Genomic DNA, 9,770 nt, shown 5'->3' on the forward strand with positions numbered 1-9,770 from the left:
GGGCAGAATGGCCAGTAAAAATGACAACTTTGGACAATATTAGATATGGCCTAAATTTATCGAATGCAAAAAACACAGCTAACAATTCTTTTTTCGTGGTGGTGTAGTTCTCCTGTGCGGCTGTCAAAGTTTTGCTGGCATAATAAAAAGGTTGAAAGTGCTTCTCCCTTCGCTGTCCCAAAACTGCACCTACTGCAAAGTCACTTGCATCACACATCAGTTCAAAAGGTAAATTCCAATCAGGTGCTATTATAATTGGAGCATTAATCAATTTATCTTTTAGAGTATTAAATGCTTCTAAACATTCCTAATCAAAATTAAACAGCATATCTTTTTCTAGTAATTTGGTCAAAGGCTTCGCTATTTTGGAAAAATCTTTAATAAATCTTCTATAAAACCTAGCATGTTCTAAAAAACTTCTAACAGCCTTAACCGAACTAAGAGGAGGTAATTTTTCAATGATTTTGACTTTAGATTTATCAACCTCAATCCTTTTACTAGAAATTTTATGTCCTAACACAATACCTTCTTGAATCATAAAGTGACATTTTTACCCAGTTAAGTATAAGGTTCGTTTCCTCACATCTTATTAGAACTCTTTAATTTTTTAAGGCAAAGATGGAAAGAGTTACCGAATACTAAGAAATCATCCATAAATACCTCTATGATATCTTCTATGAGTTCATCAAAGATGGCCATCATGCAGCACTGGAACGTAGCAGGAGCATTACATAATCCAAAGGGCATTCTTTGATAAGCAAATGTATCGTATGGACATGTGAATGTCATTTTTTCCTGATCTTCAGGGGCTATTGGGATTTGGAAATAGCCAGATAGTTCGTCTAAGAAGTAGTAGTACTTGTGCCCTGATAGTCTTTCCAACATTTGGTCAATGAATGGCAAGGGGAAGTGATCTTTTCTCCTGACATCATTTAACTTCCTATAGTCAATGCAAACTCTCCAACCTATGACTGTCCTAGTCGGAATTAGTTCATTATTCTGTTTGGCTACCACAGTCATGCCTCCTTTCTTAGGAACAACCTGCACTAGACTTACCCAAGATCTGTCAGAAATAGGATAAATAATTCCAGCATCTAGAACTTTAATCACCTGGGCTTTAACAACTTCCTTCATGTTGGGTTTCAGTTGTCTTTGAGCTTGCACACATGGTTTATATTCATCTTCCATTAAAATTTTGTGGGTGCAAAAAGAAGGACTGATCCTTTTAATGTCAAAAATTTTTCCAAGCTATGGCCTTTTTATGTTCTTTTAATACTTGGATTAATTCCTCTTTCTCCTTGGGTTGCAAGTTAGACGCAATAATAACTGGTAATGTAGAATTATTTCCAAGAAATGCGTATCCCAAGTGATTTGGTAATTGTTTGAGTTCCAGTTTGAGAGGTTCTTCAATAGAGGGTTTTTGCTTAAAGTCATCGTTCCCTTTAATGTCCTCATATTCTGCTTGTCTTTTGGAAGATCCATTGAAATTCAGTTTAGCTTTTATTTTACCTGTCTCGGAATCATCGTCATCTATCTCCTCTCCTTGGGCATGGCACAGTTCCAACGTGTCCTTATGTATGATTTCCTGAAAAGAGTCTTAAGCAGCATGATCAATAGAGTCAATAAAATAACATGAGTCATCATGTTCCCTAGAAAATTTCATGGCATCATAAATTTTAAAAATGATTTTTTCGTCACCTGCTCTAAGTACCATTTTACCATCACATCAATAACAGCCCTAGCAGTGGCTAAAAATGGATGCCCTAAGATTAAAGGCACTTCAACATCTTCGTCCATATCAAGCACAACGAAGTCAACAAGGAATATAAATTTATCTAGTTTTACAAGTATGTCCTCTATAATACCCTTAGGATATTTAACAGATCTATCAACTTGTGACAGCCCTAAATTGACCCTAGTCGGAAAGTGGTTTTGGGACCGCTAAACCGAGTCATAAAAATAATTAACCGTCATAGTTGATGCTCATTATATGTACATATGCATGTATGAAAATTTCATGTTTGGATTTTGTTAATTGTAAGTGAATTTTATCAAATAGGACTTGTGTGAGAAAATTTAGAAATGTGCTAGGCAAATGTAAAGTGGTCTATTAATGCATTTGTGAAAATGATGGGTTTGCATGTCAATTTACCAAAATTTTAAGCATGGTGGCCGGCCATGCTATGAGTGGAAACATGTTGCAAACATGTTGGGTTAGTGGTTATGTTAGAAAGAATAAAATAATGAAAAAAAGGAATATGATGAAAACAAAAAAAAAAGTGTCCATCCTTTCACATTTTTCTTCCTTGGCCGAATGTTCTAAGAAGAAGGGGGGGAAAGCTTGAGAAAATCAGCTATGGTAGTTTGCTAGACTAAGGTATGTTTGATGTTGTCCATGAGATTCATGCATGTTTTTAGTTGTTAGTTTGAGTTCTACCTAGCCCATGGTTTAAATCTTTGCTATGGGATGGAGATGATATTCGGCCATGGGTGTTGTCTTCTTGGTTGATGTTTGATGTTGTGGTGATGAGGCATGAAGATGAGTTAAGTTTCGGCTAAGGTGGATTTGTGTTGATGTCATTTGCATGCTAAGTGTGAAGCTTTGTAATGATACATGTGTATGGTGCTTTTCATGTTGTGAATGGAAGTAGTGGAAAAGTAAAAGAAATTTTATGTAGAAATGTGGTATATGTGGATTTGTAGGATGTTATAAATATATGTGAAGCCATGCTAGATTAGGAAGAATTCAGTTAAGTGTTCATGAGATGAAATTTTGTGTTTAGGTGAATTAAAGATGATAGTATAGTGGATATCATGTATATATGTATGCATATTCGGCCATCAAATTAAGAGCATAGGTGATATTGAGTCTAAGCTTTGCACATTCGGACATATATATATATATGCATGTGTGATTGAATTATTGATAGTAGGGCGATAGCATATGGTTATTAGCCGAATAGCTAAGAACATAAGGTAGCAAGATAAAAATTTTACCATGTCGTTCCGTATGTCATAAAATCATTAAAATGTGAATACCAATATATGTAGCAAAGCGGTTGAATGAGTTAATTTATTTGTTTAAGCTCAAGATCCTAAAGGAGAGGCGTCCAACAAGGGGAAATCGAAGGTCATCGAGTAGCCGACTTGGAATTATTTTACCCAACACAAGGTAAGTCATTAAGCATATAGTTGGTATTGATTTAAATGATCGTAATACCTATGCAATTGTGGTTAATGAGATGAAATGTATACAAATGTATATGTATGTAGAGATGAAATTGTCGAATGTAAAAAGGAAGTGAAGCGTATAGAGTGGCTGGTTTTCGGCACTAAGTGTGCGGGCAATAAGTGTTCACGGTTGTGAGATTGGCACTAAGTGTGCGGGCTTGAAATGCATGGCACTAAGTGTGCGAGTTTAAAGTACATGGCACTAAGTGTGCGTGGTTGATTATTAAGCACTATGTGTGCGAACCCATTATATATATATTTTCTATCAATTATTTATATTAAGGGTGGGACCTTACCGAGTCGATTTCGGACAGCGGAAAGGGTAAGTACCTTGAGTTCATGGCTAATAGGTGCTATGTTTATATTTGGAGTTGAGCGTGGTAAGTTTTGAACCTATGTGATGATTATAATTGAAGTCACGTACATAAGGTTCATCGTGGAATAGGTGAAAGTTCGCTTAGTTGTATGATTGTAACGAAAATAAAATGATGTATGGAAATGCCTCAATTATTCTATTGAATAGCGTATGAAATGTCAATGTAGGACTTGGAATGAGATTGAATCGTAAGGTCTAAGAAACTATGGCATAGTTCGGTATGGATGGAGTACTTAGCCTCATTTCGTTGTTTCCTCTTGTGAAAATTTTATTAATGGATGGCGATTGTAATGCTTATGACTTCTGAGTTATATACTCATTTGGTGTTTGCTTGTCACCTATTTTAGGTTTCTTGGACTCGACTTTTTGCGTATTCGGGACCGTCATCGAAGTCATCACACCGACTAGCAACTTTTGGTATTTTCTTCTTAGTTGGTCTAGGAGAACATTTCGGCATGTATAGGCTATTATGTTTTGTTGAAATTTGGTATGTAAAACTTTGGATAGCCATGCGAAAATGGCTTATATACATTTGGGGCATAATGTTATAGTCATCTTGAATGTATATGTTCATTAAGAGGCATGGAAACTATGTAATAGGTAAAGTCTACCTTAAAAATGGATGCTGATAGCAGCAGTGACGTGGATGTGAAAAATCACTAAATATAGTAGGAATGGAATTAAATAGTGAATAAATTATGTAATCGAACCTTGACGAATCTGTTTTCATAGGAAAGTAACGAAATGATCATATGAACAATATATTAGGAGATATTTAAGTTTTTGCAAAACAGGGCCAGGACGGTTTCTGGATTCCCTATTCCGACTTTGGAAATTCATTATAAATTAACCAGAGATAATTAGAAGTTTTTCCATATATGTACAGATTCCTTTTCCAGTCTAGTTTCTATAGAAACAAACGGCATCAGTATTGAGGCCCTGTACAGGGAGATATCCAAGTCGTAATGCCTGAAGGTCAGTGTGGTCGAACCCTGAAACAGGGGAGACTTTAACTAATAAACTGTACTAATTGGCTCAACCAAAAATTCTAGAAAAAAATTTTTAGATGGATATATGAGTCTATTTTCAGGAAAAATTTACGGAACTGGTTTTCGACTTTTGGAACTCGAGATATAATTTTTAAGGAAACAGTGACGCAGTTAGCCAGCTCGTCTGGAAATTTAAAATGGACTGTGCAATAAGTGATTTAAGTCTGCGAACCCCTCGTGTCTGACTCCGGCAACGGTCTCGGGTACGGGGTGTTACATAACTAGTTGAATACTCATCCTATTGGGTTTAGGTTCCCCAAGAACAAGTTGTTTAAACATTTTATATGGCATCAAATTAATGCTAGCACCTAAATCAGCTAGTGCCTTATCAACGTTAAAACTACCAATTAAGCAGGGTATAGTAAAACTTCCTGGATCTTTTAGTTTGGTTGGAAGTTTGTTTTGGAGTATAGCTGAGCATTCCTCGTTAAGTTCCACTGTAGATAAGTCTTCAAACTTCCTTTTGTTAGTTAGGAGTTCCTTTAAAAATTTTTTGTATGTAGGCATCTGCGATATAGCTTCAACAAAAGGTAAGTTAATATGTAGTTGTTTAAAAAGTTCAAGGAATTTACCAAATTGTGCATCCATGCGGTCTTTCTTCAACTTTTCTTGGTATGGAATTGATGGTTTATATTCCTTCGGCATTGGATTGTCATTACTTTTGGGTTTTACCTCCTCTACTTTGCTTTTGTCAGCTTCTTGTTGTGGCTTCTTTTCCGATTCAGCTAACACTTTCCCACTCCTTACTGTAATTGCTTTCACATGTGCTTCTGGATTGGGTTCGGTGTTACTAGGTAGATTTCCTGGTGCTCTTTTGGAGATCATCTTAGCCAACTATCCAATTTGAGTTTTGAGCCCTTGGATCAATGCTTGTTGATTTTTAAGTGTCGTCTCGGTATTCTGAAAACAAGTCTCTGACACCGAGATGAATTTGGTTAGCATCTCCTCAAGGTTCAGCTTTTTCTCCTGCTGGTATGGCGGTTGCTAAAAGCCTGGAGGGGGTGGTGGTTTCTGATTTCCTTAGCCTCCCCATGAAAAATTTGGGTGATTCCTCCAACCTGCATTGTAAGTATTCATATAAGAATTGTTTTGAATCAAGAATTGTTACCCATGTAATTTAACTACTTATTCTCCATGTTGTGGCCATAAGGTGGGTATTTTGAATTGCTCGATCCACCTCCACTTACTTCGCACTGCATTACTGGGTGAACCTGTGAAGAACTAAGAAAACCATCAATTTTCTTATTCAAGAGTTCTACCTGATTAGAGAGCATGGTGACCGAATTGACATTATAAACACAGGTTGTTTTTGTTGGCTTTTTCCTCATGACTTGCCACTGATAGTTATTTAGTGACATCTCCTTAATAAATTCGTAAGCCGCCTCAGGTGTCTTATTACTGATAGTTCGTCTAGTGGCTGCATCAATCATCTGCCAAGTCAAAGGATTCAGGCCATTATGGAACGTTTGAACCTGTAGCCAAAGTGGTAAACCATGGTGAGGGCACCTTCTCAAAAGGTCTTTGTATCTCTCCCATGCATCATAGAGTGTTTCTAAATCTATCTGCACAAAAGAAGAGATATCATTACGTAATTGGGCTGTTTTAGTCGGTGGAAAGTATTTTAATAAAAAATTTTCGGTCATTTGTTCCCAAGTAGTGATTGACCCTCGTGGTAACGAGTTCAACCATTGTTTAGCCTTATTCTTTAACGAAAAGGGAAACAACCGAAGGTGAATGACATCATCAGAAATACCATTAATTTTAAAGGTATCGTAAAATTCTAGGAAATTTGCCAAGTGAGCATTGGGATCCTCGTCCTACAAACCATCAAACTGAACAAACTGTTGTATCATTTGAATTGTGTTAGGTTTCAGTTCAAAATTATTTGCAGCAATAGTAGGTCAACTATACTTGACTCCGTTCCTGTTAAATTAGGTTTAGCATAATCATACATAGTGCGCGGAGTAGGATTTTGATTAACAACAATTGCAGGAGGTAGCGGATTTTCTTGGTTTTCAGCCATCTCCTCGATTGTGGTTTGCATATTGTCCTCTTGCTCGTTCTCTGTGTATCTTAAGCTTCACCTTATTTCTCTTTGGTTTCTGCGAACTGTGTGATCGATCTCACTGTCAAAAAGTAATGGTCCTGACTGGTTCCTTCTAGTCAAAAACTATAAGAACCTGCTAGGAAAAGGGAAAAAAAAGAATTAGTAATAAAAATTAGAATAAAATTTAAATTGAAGTAAAAGTAAATGGCTAAAGTAATAAAAATCGAGTGTTCCTAATATCTTAGTTCCCCGGTAACGGCGCTAAAAACTTGATACGTGATATTCGTGACAGGTTTTAAATATTTATAATGAATCATTCTTGAAACTAACTATTATCATGATGAAGGCAAGTGTACCTATCGAACAGTAGTATAGCTTTAGCAAGACCAGATTATCGAACCCAAAGGAACCAAAAGTACTAGTAATGACTGTCTTTTTATTATCCAGCCTAAGAATAATGAGGCTTGTTTTAACTAACTAATTAACTAAACTAAGAATTCACAGAAAATAGAATTAGGGAATTACTTTTGGAAAAACGATTGAATTAAGACAATACCTAATGAAAAATCCACCTAGACTTCACTTGTTATTTTGACTCTGAATCGGACGATTTATTCATTTGACTTGATCCGTAGAAATCCCTAAGTTATATTATTATCCCTCTCGAGACTAACAATGTCTAACCCTAGGTTGAATAATTGAAATCTCTTTCTAATTAACTTCCTAGGTGTAACAACCCCTAACCCAATTCCATCGCCGGAGGGGTTATGAAGTATTACCTAACGATCACAATAACATTTGAACACTCATATAGTAAAATTTAACTGTATAATAATATACTGCCAAGCCAAATTTATATATAAACTTAACAACTCATTTGCTTATACTTACTTAGAAAGTCAATTGACCATTTTACGAATTCATTTAAAAACAAATAATAGGTTAAACCAAATGCCATCAATGCTTGATATTTACTCGACAAAATAAGGTATATATAAGTACTTAACAAAAATTATGCGCATGAAGTAACATTATAACAAGACCAAATGTGCATCACTTCTCATCAATGTTTAAGTAAAATAACCATGTCCATTTCAATCATTTTGAATGTCTATATAAAACCATATATATATACTCAATATGCATACCAAAATCATATATGTAATAAACCAAATATAAATACCAATCATTAAGCTTAAAACATATTCATGCTTGCCATTACCACCGAATATCAATATCCAACCCATAATTGATCAAATTATAAGTAAAATTTTCGATTATCAACCAAGAATATATAAAACAACTCACTTATCACAACATATACATACCATAATTAAACTTACACCAATATAGCATATAATACTTAGACTCGATTAATGCTCATTATTCCATCATATTCAAATCTTACTAAACTAACATTATAACCCATATTGATCATTACTATAAAAAAATACACATAATTTAGGCATCACAAATAAAGGCAAACTCAAATCACAACCAAACATAACCAAAATTTAACATGCAAATTAAGTCATTTTCGCATGACTTAACCATTATACATATATGAAATTTAAATTCATCAATTCTCTTTTTATTCGGCAACACCAACCTTTCATATAATTCAATTCGACTCATCTACTGAATTTGATTTAAATTTTTATCAACAACAACACAAAAATTTGCTTAATAACTTACGTCGGATATCGACGGACAGTTGAATTTGACTACTCAACGATTTTTTATTTTCCCCAATCTACGTCCGATCTTTTTGGTTCTTGATCTAAAAAGTTCCAAATTAAGCTCGTTCAAATATAATTTCATTCATTTAAATCCAAATACACATAATTGAGCAATTTACCAATTTACCCCTAACATTATGCACTTTTACAATTTAATCCAATTTTTACAAAACACAAAATATGGAGAATTTTCATATACAATGCTAGGGCCAAATGTTCACTAGGCTTATATAAGTCCTCCCATTTAACTAATTTCACAATCTAATCCTTCAATTTAATATTTTCAAAATTTAACCCTAAATGCTCAAAATTACCAAAAATTCCAATACCAAAAATGTTAATCTAACACATTTATTTTATTTTCTAACATCAAACATAAATTTCATCAAACTATCAACAATGACACTTCATGAATACATAATCAATTTCAAAATTTCAAGCATGGGCTTTATAGTATTCATAGCTATGATCTCAAAAACGTAAAAATTAATAAAAATCAAACTCAAATCACTTACCTAATTGAATTTGCAAGGACCGAAAATACCAAAGCTTAAACTTTCTTTTGTTTCGCTTGGTTTAGGCCAAAAATGAGAAGAAAGATGAACACTTTCATCTTTTATCAAATATAATATATTAACATATATTAAAATATATCATAATGTCATAAAATATAATAAACAATTCAAGTAATTAATCCATGCATGTTGTCCAGTCACTAATTCCTATTTATGGCCAAATTGCAACCTTAATATTCCATAATATAAAAACAATCATAATTTGGCCCTTATACGTTAACCCTTAAATTTTTCATTTTACGCGATTAAATCCTTTTTAATTAAATCGAACTCCAAACACTAAAATTTTTAAACGAAACTTTCACAAAAGTAACTTCACACATTTTAAGCATAGAAAATAATATTTAATATTATACTGACTTGGATTCATGGTCCCGAAACCACTGTTCCAATTAGGGTCAAAATTGGACTGTTACACTAGGGTTGCATTAACTCGATCTATGGAACCCCTTATTAGGTTTCACCCTAATCTGACAAAATCTTGTCACCCTATCTCTAGGCGCACAATCAACTCCGCTTAATTATGACAAATGTACTCTTAGACACGGTCTATTCCTCCTCTAAATAAGAGCTTAACTTGAATCAATATCCTAGAATATCAAAACAAGAATTAAGAACACATAATTAAGAACAAGTCAAATATTTATCATACAATTCACATAATAATAACAAGATCTGTCTTAGGTTTCATTCCCCTTAGTTATTTAGGGGTTTTAGTTCATAACTAAAAAGGTAAACATCTCAGAAGAATAA

The 9,770-nt window shown here is 34.2% G+C and overlaps 1 non-coding gene across 1 annotated transcript; it reads left to right on the plus strand.

Moving 5' to 3' along the window:
• Window positions 1-6,144: 6,144 nt before the first annotated feature.
• On the plus strand, window positions 6,145-6,250 carry LOC128287479 (small nucleolar RNA R71). Its single transcript, XR_008278179.1, has one exon. It is a non-coding gene; the product is annotated as a small nucleolar RNA R71 (small nucleolar RNA).
• The last annotated feature ends 3,520 nt before the right edge of the window (window positions 6,251-9,770 follow it).

The sequence above is a fragment of the Gossypium arboreum genome, chromosome 13 (genome assembly GCF_025698485.1).
Source record: "Gossypium arboreum isolate Shixiya-1 chromosome 13, ASM2569848v2, whole genome shotgun sequence".
Taxonomy (NCBI): Eukaryota; Viridiplantae; Streptophyta; class Magnoliopsida; order Malvales; family Malvaceae; genus Gossypium; species Gossypium arboreum.